Genomic DNA, 17,238 nt, shown 5'->3' on the forward strand with positions numbered 1-17,238 from the left:
GTTGAGGGATACACTCAAGTTTCAGTCAGCTGCTGCCAAGGTGTAACAGGGAAACAACACAGTCTCAGGTCTTTCTGACAAACTATCACATCAATCTTTCAATTCTCAGACCCACTCGGTGCCTGACAATGAACAGAGATCGGTTCCTGCCCAAGTACAAAATGCCTTTTTGTTCACAATGATACAGAAGCTTTGAGAAATGTCAACATTCCAATGTTTTGTTGGTTCTTATCTCTCTGCATAGACTGTACACAACTGATTTAGAATTAAGGAAAGCATACCAAACGCCTTCTTCACTATCCTATTGATCTGCGACTCTACTTTCAAGGAGCTATGAACCTGCACTCTAAGGTCTCTTTGTTCACCAACACTCCCTGGGACATTCCCATTAAGTCTATAAGCCCAGCTAAGATTTGCTTTCCCAAAATGCAGCACCTCACATTGATCTAAATTAAACTCCACCCATCACTCCTCAGCTCATCGGCCCTTCTAATCAAGATCCCGTTGTAATCTGAGGGAACCTTCTTTGCTGTCCACTACACCTCCAATTTTGGTGTCATCTGCAAACTTACTAATGATACCTCATAATGATACTAACATATATATAAATGACGGAAAGTAGTGGACCCAGCACTGATTCTTTTGGCACTCCATTGGACACAGGGCTCCAGTCTGAAAACCAACCCTCCACCACCATCCTCTGTCTCCTACCTTTGAGCCAGTTCTGTATCCAAATAGCTAGTTCTCCCTGTATTCCATGAGATCTAACCTTGCTGATCAGCCTCCCATGGGGAACCTTGTCGAACTCCTTACTGAAGTCCATATAGATCACATCCACCACTCTTCCCTCAACAATCCTCTTTGTGACTTTTTCAGAAAACTCAATCATGTTTTTGAGTCATGATATCTCCGGCATTTTCTCTGTTTCAGATTTCCAGCATTCACAGCATTTAGCTTTTATTGGACAGCTTGCCATTTCACTTGGCAATGAAAAACATTTTGTGATTTACACATGAAAGAACTGAAACCAACCTGGTCATTCTAAAAGTTGAGAGACTTCACACACAATCCACATTTTTTTCAATATATAATTTCAGTGACATCACACTGTAAACTTTTGCCATAAATTCTGTGTCTTACAATCTTATACTCCTCAACCACCTGATGAAGCAGCAGCGCTCCGAAAGCTAGTACTTTGAGATAAACCTGTTGGACGACAACCTGGTGTTGTCTGATTTTTAACGATGATTATTCGAAACTTATACAAGATAATTCCAGGATTTGGGAGATCTTGGGGTGAATTGTCTGAAAGAGACAGCACAGCCACAATGGGTTGAATGCCTGCTATGATTCTGTTGATTTGTCCTCAATGCAGCTTTTTGCAACATCTCCACTTACTCCTTCCCCACTAACTGCAAATATCTTCAAGGTGCTGCACAAAATAACATTGAGCCCTTTGCTATTTTCTCATCTGCTCCATATTCCTCAGACTTGAGTTGTGCAACATTGGAGTTTGGTTAATTTCTCGTCTGTCCGTTTGGGGACAAATGGGACGTGAGATTGATTAATCAAGCAGCCAGCAATTTAGCATGAGATGGTCGGGGTCAAAAACAATCAGTGAGAGTTTCACACTCAGAAACACACAGTATGAGAGGTCGGGTGCAGTACATAAAGGCTGTGATTTCCATCCGGCTGTGTGGCCCCAGTGGCCTAGTGGATATGGCACTGGCCTTCTCAGCCACGGATTATGGGTTCGAGTCCCATCTGGAGTGTAAGTCACTTACCCTTTCTCAACTTGATTTCTAATCTACTTTGGGAAAATCTCCATGTCTGCATTCAGTTGATAAGAAGTGGTGCCCAACATCTTCTTGCACAAGATTTGCAGGATTGAGGTGAATTCCCTGAAAGAGACAGCACAGTCACAAGGGCTGAAAACCTGCTGAGATTCTCCTGGGGGTGGCATGGTGGCTCAGTGGGGAGCACTGCTGCTTCACAGAGTCAGGGACCTGGCTTTGATTCCTCCCTTGGGTGTCTGTTTGTGTTGTGTTTGCACATTCTCTCCATGGGGTACTCCAGGTGCTTTGGTTTCCTCCCACAGCCCAAAGATGTGCAGGTTCGGTGGATTGGCTTTGGGGAATGCAGGGTGAGAGGATAGGGGTTGGGCCTGGATGGGATGCTCTTCAGAGGGTCAGTGTGGATGTGATGGTCTGAATGGCCTGCCCTTCTCACCCGAGGATTATTCTGAACAGGTTTGGAGCAGATGGTCAGAGCTCCACTGCAGGACCCAGTCAAGGCTTTGCTCAGGGTTTGGCGTTCAGGTGTGTTTTCCTCCTCTCCTGTATCTGATCTTCCAGAATCTTTTGTGGCTTTGGCCAATACGGTCATGAGCTGGGTTCACATCATCCAATGTGGTCACACCAATTCCCTTCACTGTTGTCATGCCAGGAGCTATAAATTGGATTGGCTCAGGCTGACACTTCTCCAATATACAACCCTCAGTCTGGTTGGAACTGGTTCTTCTTGAATCTTTGTAGCTCTTTGATCTTAGTTGCACTGTTCTCTCGAGCCGATATCTGCTGTTTAACTTAGTTTGGCCAATTTTCTGTCTGGTCAAATTTCAAATTTGTTGCCATGGTCCCGTGACCATACAAGATTAAGATCAGCTGCACAGTGAAGGTTTTAACAAAATCAAAACACCAAATAAGACTTGAGCGCACAATCTCTGGTTTAGGAAGTTAGTGCCTTACCCATGAAGTCACTGGGGCTCCAACGGATAGAGCTACCAATCTATGGACAAAGCAACTTCTGTTTTGGTTGTGTTGGTGTCAGTCTAAGCTATATTCTGTCAACATTCCCAGCTGAACCCCAGATTACCTGCATGTTTGGTATTTATGATAAGGTCCAATATGTCAATGGAAATGATTGAAATCTGGGTGTTCAAGGTTGGAACTGATGGGGCAGTGGCTATGCATTTGGGTCCTTACCTTTCTTAGTCAAGATATTGAATACAATTGCAAGGAGGCTATGATGGAGATGTGAGGTAGTTAGGCTATCGTTGGAGTACTTGGAGTGCCACATCCACAGATTGGACAAACATTTGTGGGAAGGCAACTGCTGAAAATCACCAGCCCCTGAGTCAGAGTCGGGGTTCACCAACAGAGTTTATTGTCCAAGGAAATCCCGGAGCTCCGGGGAGAGAGCAGCACCAACAGCACAGTGGTCAGCTGTGATTCTTCTCTCAACCCGGAGCACATGGTCAAGATACTGTTATACATTTTGTGATATAATAGGTCAGTGATGAGGTTATTGTCTCTGTAACATGGCTTGTTTATTGTAAACATTGCAGAATCCTTGATCGTTTCGGTGCAGTTATTGTCAGTTCCAGCGTGGCCTTTGTTAATTTCAGTGCAGTTGTTGTCAGTTTCAGCGTCTGCGCGGAAGTCCGTTGCTGCAGTAATGGGCGCTAATCGCTCTTCCTGAGAAGGCCGATTACTGCAGCCCTGGTTATTATCACTCTGTATTGAGGCTGTATCTAACAGTTAGCATTTCTATCAAAGGTGTTGTCTGACCCAGACCCTTCGGCGGGGAGTGTATGTTCTTCATGTGTATTGTCTCTCCCATCCGCCTTAAAATAATCAACTCATTTGTGAGTGCATTTTTCTGGCATTCTGGTGGCCCCAGGCAGTGTCTGTGTTTGCTCTGCTGTCTCTCTCCATATTGTGGTCCGGCGGCCATCTTGTGTGCCAAGTGGCCAACTTATGGCTCAGCGGCCATCTTGTGTGTCCATGTGCCTAGTGTCACCCTGCCCCGTGCCATCTCCCACTTCACTTTGTGGTCAAGGAGGCGAGGGTATTAACTGGAACAATCCATGTTGAGCCATTGGAATCGCCTTCCTGTCCCGATATAGGGCTGGCTCTCTTCCACAAAGGGGGATCTCGCAAGTTCGGGCAGATCTTCTCTCTCTCCAGATTTTTGTTTATTTAAAAAATATACTTTATTCATAAAAAATCAAATAGAAATGCAGACAAAGGTTCTAAACCAGTTGAGTACAGTCTATGCAGAGAGAAAAGAACCAACAAAACACTGGAATTTTGACATTTCTCAAAGTTCTGTGTCACGAAAAATAAAGGCATTTTGTACTTGCGCAGGAACCGATCTCTGTTCATTGTCAGGCACCAAGAGGGTCTGAGAATTTAAAGAACGATGTGATAATTTGTGATAGACCTGAGACTGTGTTGTTTCCCTGTTACACCTTGGCAGCAGCTGCCCGAAACTTTAGTGTTCCCCTCAGTGTGTCGTGACAGATCTTGGAATATGCTCGGCTGTAGCACTCGTTTAAGATCAACTATTCCCAGTAGAGTATTGTCACTGAGTTTTTGTGGCTTAATGGGTAAGACTGTAGCTTCTGATGGAGTGAATTGGAGGTTCAAATCCCTGTTGGGGTGTTGACTTTTTAAGCCTGATCTTTGTGGTGGCTGATTTCCATCCCATATCAACTCCATCTCAATCCAAATTGACTGGATTTTTCAACTACTCCGTTAAAAATCACTTGCCTGCTTCGAGATTATGGAAAATGCTCTTTAGTAGAAACTTGCAAAAGGTAATTCCAGGGTTTGGGAGATCTTGAGGTGAATTGTCTGAAAGAGACAGCACATGCCCAATGGGCTGAATGCCTGCTATGATTCTGTTGATTTATCCTCAATGCAGCTGTTTGCAACATCTCCACTTACTCCTTCCCCACTCACTGCAAATATCTTCAAGGTGCTGCACAAAATAACATTGAGTCCTTTGCTATTTTCCTGTCTGCACCATTTTCCTCAGACTGCAAATGTGCAAAGTTGGAGTTTCGTGGATTTCTTGTCTGTCCGTTTGGGGCGAAATGGGAGGTCAGATCAATATTATCAGCAGTCAATGATTTAGCGTGAGATGGAAAGGGGAACAACCAATCAGTGTGAGGATAAAACTCACAGAGGAACACAATATGAGAGGTTCAGGGTGCAGTATTTACAGGCTGCCATTTCAGTTTGGTAGATGTGGCCCCAGTGGTCTAATGGATAAGGCACTGGCCTCCTCAGCCTCGGATTATGGGTTCATGTCCCATCTGGGATGACTAACTTTTAAGCTTTGTCTTCATGACTGATCTTCTTTGTCTGATGTCAAATCGATTTCTCATCTCCCCTGGAAATGTCCCCAGGTCTGTGTTGGGTTTGGTGGGATGTTGTGTCAGAAAAATACAGAACTTTGTGGGGTCTGCAGGATATGGGGCTAAATCACCCCTCTCTCTATGTCAGATTTGGTGGGATCAGTCAAAAGTCGTCTTTTTTTGAATAAAATCTCTAACTTGAAATAAACAAAAGAGGTCCCTGTTCGGTAGCTTGTGATTCCGTGCTAACTGATCGAAGGACATCATTGTGTCTCGCTCAAACAAATCACCCACGCAAGACACACCCCTAACTGCCCAATGTTTGGATCCTGAATCTATCATCCCCGGTTGAAAACCCGGCATACCCGGTGTAAGAGAAGATGTCTTGCCAAGATTGCCTTCCCTCTGCCGAATTGCCCTCCGTGCTTTAACAGTATCGATAACTATTGGGTTATGGCAATATTCCCTAACTGTCCTCATTTTGTCCAAACACAGCAAGCGAGTAAGGGGTCACCTTAGCCTGGGAGGTTTCAATATCTAACCATATTGAAAGAGGGTCCCCACAAGCCCAATCACTCATGTAGGATAAAAGTGAGCTTAGTTGGTAGCTTTTAATGTCTGGGTGATCCACTCCCCCCAGTCTGTGAGACAATTGCAGTTTAGCTCATTTAATGAGGGGCCACTGACGATGCCAAATAAAGGGGCAGATCCAGCCGTTCAGTCTCGTGAATGTTTGCTTATCGAAAATCAGGGGGAGCATCCATATAGGGGATAGTAAACGAGGGAGAATATTCATCATAATAAGCGCTATCCGACCCAACCACGAGACCAGAAGCGCCTCCATCTTTGAAGGTCTTGTTTGATTTTGTCAAATAATTGAACAAAATTGGCTTTGAACAGCCGATTCAGAACTGGAGTAATGAACATGCTCAAATACACAAAACTCCCCTGTGACCATTTAAATGGGAATCAATATTTACCCTCAAGACTTAGCACTTTCATAAGACCACCCATTAGCATAGCCTCTGATTTTGCAAGATTAATCTTGTCCCCCAAAAAGGTGCGAAACACACAGATGCATGCTAACAGGTGAGGTACTGAAACTGCTGGATTTGATGAAAGAATGAGGACAAGATTGTTGGTTGCTTTTAATGTCTGGGAGATCCCAGACGCCCTCTCAACTCGGTCAAGCGCCTTCTCTGTATCTAGAGAAATCACCAATCCCTATATTGACTGTTGTTGACACACTTGAATTACATTAAGCAGCCTCCTAACATTATTGGAGGATCTGCGGCCCTTTATGAAGCCCGTCTGGTCCTCTTTAACAATAGAAGGTAACACAGTCTCCAGCCTGAACACAAGAATATTAGAGAGGATTTTAAAGTCCACATTTAAGAGTGAAATGGGCCTGTACAAAGCACAGTCCCCCGGGACCTTCCCTTTTTTAAGAATAAGTGAAATATTGGCCTCTCTCAGAGATTGCTGGAGACAATCATGGCTCTATGAGTCATTAAACATGTTGAACATCGGGCCTGACAATATGTTTATAAATTCCTTCTAGAATTCGCTGGGAAGTCCATCAGGATCGGGTGCCTTTCCACTCTGAAGCTGCTTCACAGTCTCCTGCATCTCTTGCTCTGATAAGGGGACATTGAGAAAAGACTCTTGTTCAGGGGTCACACCCAGGAGCTCCAGATCCTTGAATAAAGCCTCCATTTTGGCCCGCCCCGCCTCACAAACCTCAGATTGGTTTCACTTAGAGAAAATTCTCTGGAATGACACATTAATCTTTTTGGAGTCACACGTTCGGTTCCCAGACCCTTCCCTAATCACCGTTATGGCTTGAGGGGCGCTCCTTTTCCGAGCGAGATATGCTAAGTATTTACCAGGCCTGTCTCCATGATCATATAACCTTTGCTTTGCAAAATTAAGCTCATTCTTTGCTGTCTGTGTGAGCACGGAATTCAATGCAGACCGCAGCGCCATAATCCTCTGTAACTTGACCAACGAGGGCCTGTCAAAGTAGGCCTTCTCAGCTGCCTTCAACCGTGCTTCGAGGAGACGTTGCTGCTCACCCTTCTTCCGCCTCCTACTGGCAGAGTAGGCCAGGAATCTCTAAAGGTTGACTTGCTGGTTGGGTCCGTGGTTAAGAAAACAAATGTAATGTTGCCATTTATCTCAAGAGGGTTGGAATGTAAAAGCAGCGATGTCCTTCTGAGACTTTATAAAGCTCTGGTTAGGCCCCATTTGAAATACTGTATCCAATTTTGGGCTCCACACCTCAGGAAGGATATACTGGCACTGGAGCATGTCCAGCGGAGATTCACACAGATGGTCCCTGGAATGGGAGGCTTAACATACAATGAACAGCTGAGGATCCTGGGATTGTATTGATTAGAGTTTAGAAGGTTGAGGGGAGATCTAATACAAATTTACTAGATAATACATGGCTTAGAAAGGGTGGATGCTGGGAATGTGTTTCCATCAGGACCCATGGGCACAGCCTGAGAATTAGAGGGGGTCAATTTAGAACGGAAATGAGGAGACATTTCTTCAGGCAGAGAGTGGTGGGCCTGTGGAATTCATTGCCGTGGAGCGCAGCAGAGGCCAGGACGTTAATTGTCTTCAGGGCAGAGATTGATAAATTCTTGATTACGCAAGGAATTATGGGTGACGATGAGAGTGGCACGAAGTGGCGTTGAAATGCCCATCATTCACGATTGAATGGGGGGGGTGGACCCGATGGGCTGAATGGCCTTACTTCCATTCCTATGTCTTAGGCTCATCATCGTAAGGTTTTCTTTTCTGGTTTCCCACCGCTGAGAAGTCCTGGACAGGCATGAGCTTAGAGCCCTCGTAAATTAGGGCCTTCAGATCCTTCCTCTGGATTAGACTACCGACAGTGTGGAAACAGGTAACACTTTGGGCAATTTAACATGGCCAATTCACCTTTGTACTGTGGGAGGAAACCAGAGCAATGTGCAAACTCCACACAGGCAGTTATCTAAGGCTGGAATTGGACCTGGGACCCTGGTAATGTGAGGCAGCAGTGCTATCCACTGAGCCACCTGATTCTGGGAGCTGCCGCAAGTCTCCCCTTAGCTCTGTAGTTCATGCAGTTTTTGCGCAAAGTAAAATGTAATTCTGCAAATACAAATTCACCCCACAAATTTATATGTGCTTATATGTGTGTGTGTGTGTGTGCGCACGTGTGCGCGTGTGTGCATGTGTGCGTGTGTGTGCGTGTCTGTGCGTGTGTGCGTGTGTGTGTGCGCGCGTGTGTGCATGCACGTGTGGGCGTGTGTATGTGTGTGCGTGTGTGCGTGCGTGCGTGGGCATGTGTGTGCATGTGTACATGTGTGTGTGCATGTGTGTGTGTATGTGTGTGCGTGCGTGTGTGTGTGTGTGTGTGTGTGTGTGTGTGCATGTGTGTGTGTGTGTGTGCGTGTGTGTGTGTGTGTGTGTGTGTGTGTGTGTATATGGGGTGGGGGGGTGGGGCTGTTCTGAGTGTCAACAGACAGGAGTGTTCCCTCCCAGTCAGAGAACACTTCAGCAATTCGGGACATTCGACCTCGGACCTTCCTCCAAGGGGGACTTCGGGACAGGCAACAATGAAAAGTGGCCGAGCAGAGGCTGATCACCAAGTTTGGGAACAATGGAGATGGCCTCAACTGGGACATTACAGGGGACCCCATTCACCTACACACACACACACACACACACACGCACATACACACGCACATACACACACACACACACACACACACACACATACACACACACACACACACACGCACACACACACACACATACACACACACACACACACATACACACACACACATATACACACACACACACACATACACACACACACACACACATACACACACACACATATACACACATACACACACACAAACATACAATAGACACACACTCACACACACACACATACACACATATACATAAACACACACACATACACATATACACATGCACTCCCACTTACACACACATACATATGCACATACACACATACACACACGTACACATACTCACACATATATACACATACATATACACCCACAAACCCACACCCACACACTCACACATACACATATACACACACATACGCACATACACTCACATACACACACGCGCGCGCACCCACACACACACACCCACACACACATACACACACATACACATACACACACACATATACACACACATACACACCAACACATATATACACACACATATACACACACATACACACCCACACACACATATACACACACACATATACACACATACGCACAAACACACATACCCACACACATACACACACACATATAAGTTTGTGTGATGAACTTGTACTTACAGAATTACATTTTATTTTGCTCAAAAACTGTATGAATCATGTATGATGCTGTAAATCTGTTTATTAGATTAGAATCAGTCTGACCATTGTGGCACAGACAGCCTCACACAGGGGAGCTCACACCTTCAATACATCATCTGGGCCGACATGACACCAATTGTTAAAGTTCACTTAAGAATGTAACTTTTGATAAAAGATTTGCAATTTACATATGAAAGAACGAAAACCAACCTGGGCATTCTAAAAGATGAGAGACTTAACAAACAATCCAGGTCTTTCTCAAGATACAATTTCAGTTGCATCACACTGTAAACATTTGCTATAAATTCTGTGTTTTGCAATCTTATTCTCCACAACCACTTGATGAAGGAGCAGTGCTCTGAAACCTAGTGCTTCCACATGTTCGACTCTAACCTGGTGTTGTGTGATTTTTAAATCTGACATTCACCCATCTCCTGACGGTTGAGCATACATCTCAAGGTCAGGACAGCGGCCCTCCGCAGGGATACAAATCGACTCCTTCTTTGGTCGCTCCACGATGGATCTCTCTGATGACTGTTCCCGTTCCTTGGTTGGCTCATTGGGATCATTGCTGACATCTTGGAAGAATTCCTGGAGTCAACTTGATTTTATTTTTTTTATAGATATTTTCATTAGAAATTTAACATTTTTACAAGTTTACAAAAATAAACAAAACTCTCAAATACAAAAATTGATATACAATTAAATCAAATATACAATAGCCAAAATTTAACAAAAGGAAAAAAAATACCGAAAAATAAATAAAAAACAAACTCAACTTTCTACTAATCTAACCTACAACTAACCAGAGTGTATATTAAAGTCTCTTACATGCTCGGAATGTGTTAACATCAAATGTAATAAAACCCGTATTCGTGCAGGGTTCCTCTCCTAAGGGGCCCCGGAGCAGCCAGGTTTGTAATCTCAATTAAATAAAAGCCCTTGTTAGGATAGCCGAAATATCTGTATTTATGTAATTCAAGAAAGGCTGCCATATTTTATAAAATAATTCGGTCTTTCAGTGTACCATATTTGTAAGGAAGTCAAGGGGAATACATTCCATAATTAATCTGTTCCAATTTGAAAGTCCAGGGGAGCCCTCAGCCACCCAGTTCACCAAAATATTTTTCCAGAAAGAGAGAATAGAAAATAGTCTCTTCCCGTACATGTCCAGGGAGGGAGAGTTCGAAAAGCCCAAAAGGAGAGATACAGGGTCCACTGTAATTTCCGTTCCTAAAATTTCTGCCAGGGTGCTTGCTATTTTAGTCCAATATCTACGGATCTTATGACAGGTCCATAGGCAATGTACAAGAGTGCCCACCTCTATTTTACATTTGGGACACATTGGAGATGCTCCTGCCTTAAATTTTGCCAATCGAACCGGTGCTATATGGGCCCTATGAAGTATCTTCCTCTGGATAGCCTGGGTTATGTTACAGATAGTAATTCTTCTAGCATTTTCCCAAATATTATTCCACATTTCTATAGAGATTTCTAGTCCCAAATCCTGATCCCACGTTTTAAGCAGATTGTCCATATCTCCCGATACTTCATCATGTAGTAAATGATAAATAGTGCTGACGGAAGATATCCCCACTGGTCGTAGAACATTACATTCTCTATCTGATTTATAAAGATGATCTAATAACGTAGTCTTCTTCTGTATATAATCTCGAATTTGGAAGTATCGAAACAGGTCTCCATTAGGTAATCTGAATTTCTGACGCAGCTGTTCAAAAGACATCAGGACCCCATCCTTAAATAGGTCCCCTAGACATGAGATACCCCTGGATCTCCAGAGTTTAAAAGTGGCATCTGTAAACCCCGGTTGGAATCCCCACGCTCCCACTATCGGGGCATAGGGGGATGTTTTATGTGATTTACCCTCATTTTGCCGCATTATATTCCAAGCCTTAATTGTGTTTAGTATTATAGGGTTTTTACAGTGATCTGTAATGATTTTCCTCTTGTCTGAAAATAAGAGGTAAATAAGTGGGTATTTTACTTGAGAAGCCTCGATGTCCAACCAGATTGATTGTGGATCAGACAAGACCCAATCAGCTATGTAACTTAATAGGGAACTTAACTGATATTTCCTAAAATCTGGGAAGTCCAGTCCTCCCCTTGTCTGTGGAAGCTGTAGCTTCTTCAGCTTAATGAGGGGCCGTCTATGATTCCAGATAAAGGAACCCAGCCTGCTATATAATTTACGTAGAGCCATCCTCGGCAGCATCACCGGAAGCATTCTCATAGGATATAGGAGACGGGAGAGAACATTCATTTTAATTAGTGCCATTCTACCCAACCAGGAAATTGGAAGGTCTCCCCATTGCTGGAGGTCCTGCCTTATCCTTTCCAGTAAATGCACAAAATTAGCCTTATACAACTGACCAAATACTGGGGTAATAAAAATGCCTAAGTATAAGAAACCCTCCAGGGACCAACGAAAGGGAAAAAGGGATCCGTTCACTAAGTGGGGTAGCATAGCAAGGCCACCCAGTGGCATAGCCTCCGATTTTGAAAAATTAATTTTATAGCCTGAGAATGCACTAAATGTATTAATAACTTGGATTAGGCGAGGTACGGACATCAGAGGATTACTGAGGAATAAAAGAACATCATCTACATAAAGGGTAATTTTATGTTTACCTGTACCAATCCTCGGGGCCGTTATATTAGGATCAGCTTGTATAGCTTCTGCTAGTGGTTCAATTATTAGCGTAAATAACAATGGCGAGAGAGGACATCCCTGGCGGCAGCCCCTACCCACACTGAAGCTATCCGAACCTAATCCATTGGTAACCACAACTGCTTTGGGATCACTATACAATGTTGAGACCCATTTGGTAAAGACCTGTCCAACGCCAAACCTTTCCAATGTGTAAAACAAATATGACCATTCAACCCTATCAAATGCCTTTTCCGCGTCTAATGAAACTACTACTCCTGGTATCTTTCCCTGATGACAGGCTTGAATCATATTCAAAACCCTTCTAATATTATTGGATGATCTACGGCCCTTAATAAACCCCGTCTGATCCTCCTTTATAATATGTGGCAGTACCCTTTCTTGTCTCAGTGCTAACGTTTTCGAAAGGATTTTAAAATCTACATTTAGCAAGGATATTGGTCTATATGACGTACAATCTTCTGGATCCTTTCCTTTTTTAAGAATAAGAGAAATATTTGCCTCTTTCAGCGAAGGCGGGAGACAGCCCTGACTATATGCATAGTTATACATGTCCATAAGTGGACCAGCCAATATTTCTGTAAATTCTTTATAGAATTCAGCTTGAAAACCATCTGGGCCAGGTGCCTTACCGCTCTGAAGTTGCCTAATTGCATCAAGTATTTCTTGGACTGTTAGAGGAGCATTTAGGACCAATACCTGTTCCGGAGTTAGGCCCGGAAAGGTCAAAATTTTTTAAAAATTACTGCATCCTCCTAGTCCTATCTTCACAATCCTGCGATTTCTATAACTCAGAATGAAATTCTCTCAAGATCGCATTAATCTTTTTATGATCATGAGTCAAAATACCCGTACTTTCCTTGATAGACCTAATAGTCTGAGGGGCCTTCCTTGTCTTTGCAAGAAATGCGAAGTATCTGCCCGGTTTGTCGCCATATTCATATAACCTTTGTTTTGCAAATAATATTTCCCTCTTACCTGTTTGGGTAAGTGTGGTGTTTAGAGCTGTCCTCAGAGCCGTAATCCTTTGCAATTTGAATATAGAAGGTCTATCGGCGTATGCTGTTTCAGCTGCTTTTAAGCGAGCTTTGAGCAGACTCTGTTGTTCTCCCTTCAATTTTTTCTGGGTCGCTGAATAGGAGATGATCAAACCTCGCGTGTAAGCTTTGATGGTCTCCCACATCATTGATGGGTTGCTAGCCGTACCTGAATTAATTTCTAAAAAAGTTTTAAATTCATGAGAGAAGTACTTTACAAATTAACTGTCTTTCATTAGGAAGGGGTCCATACGCCAATGTCCCATTGTTCCTCGCCTTAGTTTCCATATATACAGCAGCGTGGTTGGAAATTGCTATACTACCTATTTTACAGGATGATATAGAATTTAAAAAAATTGAGGGGGCAAAAAACATATCAATTCTGGTATGGCATTTATGTGGATTGGAATAAAAAGAAAAATCTCTGCCCTGTGGATGAAGACATCTCCATACATCTACTAATCCTAATTCTTTGTCCAGATCCACCAATTGTCTAGATCTGGGAGATACTCCTACAGTACTTTTGGGAATCCTATCTATTTCCGGATCCATAATACAATTAAAGTCTCCCCCTATAATTGTATGACGGGCACCAAAAGCCATCAATTTTGAAAAAGCTTCCGTTATAAAATTAAAAGGGTGTGCCGGGGGACAGTACAAATTTAAAATCCCATATTCTTCTCCATTTATGAGGGCTTTGATCAAAATATATCGTCCAGATTCATCTTTTATCTGATTTAGAATTTTGAAAGGGAAATTCTTCCGAACAAGAATAACAACTCCCCTGCTTTTTGAGCTAAAAGAAGAAAAAAAGGCCTGATCAAATCCACCCTGTCGTAATTTCAAGTGTTCTTTATCCGACAGGTGTGTCTCCTGCAGGAGAGCTATATCGACTCTTTCTTTCTTAAGATTTGATCATATTTTCTTCCTTTTGACTGGTGAATTACTCCCCTTGACATTCCAGGTGCACCACTTAACCGACTGATCAACCATAATCATCCGGGCAAATTCGAGACCCCTCGGGAGGGTAAGCCCAATCTAGAACATCCCGAGCATAGAGCATATAAAATTTACAAAAATAAAGGCTCTCTAACACACTCACAACAGTATAATAAAAAACTATTTCTAAATTTAAAAAAAATAAAACATACCTAAGTGGAGATTTTCCCCCTTGTTCCCAGGGGGTGTCACTTCCTCTCCAAAAGTCCATCATATCCTCTCCCAACCGACGCGCTCCTCAATAAAATGAGGAGAATTCAGATATAATACAAAGCTAGAGTTAACAGTGAGCACCCTACCCCCGCCCACACCAACACCTGGATATATTTGGGAATGTTAATACTATATATAAATATATAACTATAAAATTACAACCTCAACAAATAATAATTAAATATAATAATACAAAATAACAAGGGAGAAACAACCCCGCTCCTAAAGACAGAGGTAAAATAGAATAAGGTAACCACCTCCCCCCACCAACACTAACCAAATCCCCCAGCTTATTTATATATAAATATATATATACATATACACACATACCCACATATATACATAAAGTAATAAAAGGAAACAACCCCAAAGGAGGGGGGGAGAAAATCAAATCCCTCTCCCCACCCCCCATGATAATATTAAACAGTAAGGTAAGAAAAAAGAAGAAAAAAAGGGGGGATATAAACCAAAGTGGGGGGAAGGGCAAACCAACATCCATTATCTCTTACAGTTTATCTAAGAGAGTCCAAGAATTCCTTAGCCTTTTCTGGTGATCCGAAGTTATATATGGATCTTTCATGGTTAAAGCGTAGCGTCGCTGGGTAGCGTAAGGAGTACTGAATATTTAAGTCCCTGAAACGCTTCTTCGCCTCGCCGAATGCCTTCCTCTTTCGGACCAGAGCTGGGGAAAAGTCCTGGAATAACATGATCTTGAATCCTTTATAGATCATAGCTTGGGGTTTTTTTCCAAGATTTCTAGAAGCTTCCAGGAGTATCTGCCTCTCCCTATAGTTCTGCAGCCGGAACAGGACCGGGCGTGGGCGCTGGTTTGAGCCGTGCCCGCGTATTGTGACCCAGTAGGCCCATTTTACCCTTCCCTGGCCTGATCCAGCTTCCAGATTTAAAAGCTGTGGCAGCCACTGCTCCAGGAATGCTGTAAGCTGGCCTTCCTCTTTCCGTTCGGGAAGGCCCAGCAAACGAATATTTTTCCGACGACCTCGATTATCGAGGTCATCAATGTAATTCTCTAAGGTCCGTACTCGCTGTTCGAGAGTCTGGACCTGATCCACGGCCGATTGCGCTGTAGTTTCGGAGGTCGCGGCCTTTAACTCTGCCCCTCCGACTCGGCGCTCAATTTCCTGGATGTCTCAGTCGTGCTTCTGCAGCGTGGCCGAGAGTGAGTCCCATCGATTTCAGGACTCCTCGATAAAGGCGTCGATCTTCGCGTCCAGTTTGGAGATCATCTCCACAAGACCTGTTACTGTAGGTAAGTCCCCCGGGGCGGCTGTGGACGTCTCTGCTGCAGCTGAAGAGGGAGAGGGTGGGGGAGGGGGTCCTGCTTGCTGAGAGCTGCGGGCTCCCTTCCCTTTGGTCATCTTTAAGAAATATTAGACTATTTAAATGTAATGACTGGATTAGTGGTGCTGGAAGAGCACAGCAGTTCAGGCAGCATCCAACGAGCAGCGAAATCGACGTTTTGGGCAAAAGCCCTTCATCAGGAATAGCAACTAGTTAAATTTAACAGGTATTATAAATGATTTGGTGAGTGTGGTGGGGGTGGGTGACCCACTTTACCAAAGTCTTGGGAAGAGCACTATAGACACAGACTTGCTGGGTCGCCACCATCTTGGATCCCCCCAACGTGATTTTATTAACAATGTCTTGAAACAGTTTGTAACATCATTTGGAAATGCATACAAAGGTTCTAAATCAGTTGTGTACAGTCTATGCAGAGAGAAAAGAACCAACAAACCATTGGAATATTGACATTTCTCAAACCCTCTGTATCGTTGTGGAAAGAAAGGCATTTTGTACTTGGGCAGAAAACGATCTCTGTTCAGTGTCAGGCACCAAGAGGGTCTGAGAACTGAAAGGACGATGTGATCATTTGTCAGAAAGACCTGAGACTGTGTTGTTTTCCTGTTACACCTTGGCAGCAGCTGCCTGAATCTTTAGTGCGTCCCTCAGTGTGTTGTCACAGATCTGGGAGTGTGTTTGGCTGTCGCACTCATTTGAGGTCAACTGTTTCCAGTGGTCTGCCAATATAGTGCCCTCGTGGCCTAATGGCTATGGCACTGGCCTCTGAAAGCTGGGATTTCATTTTTAAGCCTGGTCTTTGCAGTGGCTGATTTTCATCCCATGTCAACTTCATCTCAATCCAAATTGACTGGATTTTTTAACTACTCTGTTAAAAATCATTGTGCCTATGTTGAGATCATGGCAAATGCTGTTAAATAGAAACTTTCACAAGGTACTTCCAGGATTTGGGAGATCTTGGGGTGAATTGTCTGAAAGAGACAGCACAGCCACAATGGTCTGAATGCCCGCTAAGATTCTGTTGATTTGTCCTCAATGCAGCTTTTTGCAACATCTCCACTTCCAACTTCCCCAGTAACTGCAAATATCTTGAAAGTGCTGCACAAAATAACATTGAGCCCTTTGCTATTTTCCTGTCTGCTCCATTTTCCGCAGACTTGAGATGTGCAAAATTGGAGTTTGGTTGATTTCTCATCTGTCCATTTGGGGAGAAATGGGAGGCGGGATCAATTTATCAAGCAGCCAACAATGTGGCATGAGATGGAAGGGGTAAGAACCAATTAGTGAGAGCACAACACACAGAAACACACACAATGAGAGGTCAGGATGCAGTACTTAAAGGCTGCCATGGCAGTTGTGGTCCCAGTGGCCTAATGGATAAGGCACTGGCCTCCTAAGCCAGGGATTGTGGGTTCAAGTCCCATCTGGGGTA

The 17,238-nt window shown here is 43.6% G+C and overlaps 1 non-coding gene across 1 annotated transcript; it reads left to right on the forward strand.

The window, feature by feature from the left end:
* The first annotated feature begins 17,165 nt into the window (after window positions 1-17,165).
* trnar-ccu (transfer RNA arginine (anticodon CCU)) lies at window positions 17,166-17,238 on the forward strand. The gene has a single exon. It is a non-coding gene; the product is annotated as a tRNA-Arg (tRNA).

The sequence above is a fragment of the Chiloscyllium punctatum genome, chromosome 18, assembly GCF_047496795.1.
Source record: "Chiloscyllium punctatum isolate Juve2018m chromosome 18, sChiPun1.3, whole genome shotgun sequence".
Lineage (NCBI taxonomy): Eukaryota > Metazoa > Chordata > Chondrichthyes > Orectolobiformes > Hemiscylliidae > Chiloscyllium > Chiloscyllium punctatum.